Source organism: Silene latifolia, chromosome 9, assembly GCF_048544455.1.
Source record: "Silene latifolia isolate original U9 population chromosome 9, ASM4854445v1, whole genome shotgun sequence".
Taxonomy (NCBI): Eukaryota; Viridiplantae; Streptophyta; class Magnoliopsida; order Caryophyllales; family Caryophyllaceae; genus Silene; species Silene latifolia.
In genome coordinates, this window is record NC_133534.1 from 126,403,548 (window position 1) to 126,404,830 (window position 1,283).

Genomic DNA, 1,283 nt, shown 5'->3' on the forward strand with positions numbered 1-1,283 from the left:
AGGACTTTGACAACCAATAGAAGACATGCTAGAAACACTTTGAGAAGTATTGGTGAGGTTGTAGATATTCATTCAAATACTATTGAGTTCATCAACCCTTTTGCAAGAGAAGGTGAGGAGAACCCAACACAAAATCAACCACACAATAAACCCACAATGCCTAAGTTTTCATCACATTCCGTACCAACCGAGAAGAACTTATCCAATGGTACTCCCACACCACAACACTTGACCGGAAATTTCATTGCAAAATCCGCATTTATCCAATTAGTCGAAAGAAGCCAATTTGGGGGGATGCCTAGTGAAGACCCACATTCTCACATGTAGACTTTTTGTGACTATTGTGATGCGATTTCATAAACCGGAGTGACTCAAGACCAAATTCGATGGGTCTTATTCCCTTTTTCTCTAATTGGTACCGCGAAACAATGGTTAAATAGCCTTGATAAGGTTACTCTTGGAATTGACTCTTGGAAGAAGTTGGTTCTAGCTTTCTACAAAAAGTTCTACCCTCCAGAAAAGACTAACATGCTAAGATCCCAAATGGGTTTTAAGCAAAGGGACGAAGAATCTTTGTATGAAGCATGGAAGCGATTCAAAGGAACTTGTCGCTCATGTCCTCATCATGGACTTAGCGAGTGGTTCTTGCTACAACAACTTTGGAATGGTCTTTATGAGTACTCCCGAAACATTCTCAATATGGGATCAAATGGTATGTTCACCGAAGTTGACGATAATCAAATTTGGAACAAGATTGAGGAAATGGCGGTCCGTAATTCACAATATAGTAGACCTTGCAAGGCTACTAGATGAGGAAAGCATGAAGTGGACTCTATTACTCAATTGGGTGCTCAACTTAGTGCTCATATCGATACCATCAGCTTGAAGTTTAAAAAGGCTATGGCTAAGCTTGAAGAAGCCTCAAAATCACCAAAGCAACATGTTAATGCCATGGTAGCATCTTCATCAATTCCAAATGGAGTATGTGAGAATTGTGGAACTTGGGGACATGACCAAAGTGAATGTAGGGGAACAAGTGAGTAAGTGAATGCTTTTCAAGCATATAAAAGTGGTACCCCTTATTCCAACTATTACAATGAAAACACCAAATTCCATCCAAATCTCTCATACAAAAGCCAAAATGTTCAAAACCCTCAATCATCATACACCCCACCTCCAATGAGAAACCAAAATCAAAGACCGTTTTACAACCAAAACCAAGGTTACCAAAATCAAACTCCATACAATCAACAAAATAAAAGAGGTTTTGATGTTCAAAAAGC

General features: G+C 39.2%; 1 non-coding gene across 1 annotated transcript; it reads right to left on the reverse strand.

Annotated features, from left to right (window-relative positions):
• Window positions 1-528: 528 nt before the first annotated feature.
• Window positions 529-632, reverse strand: LOC141603520 (small nucleolar RNA R71). The gene has a single exon (XR_012525391.1). It is a non-coding gene; the product is annotated as a small nucleolar RNA R71 (small nucleolar RNA).
• Between the last annotated feature and the right edge of the window lie 651 nt (window positions 633-1,283).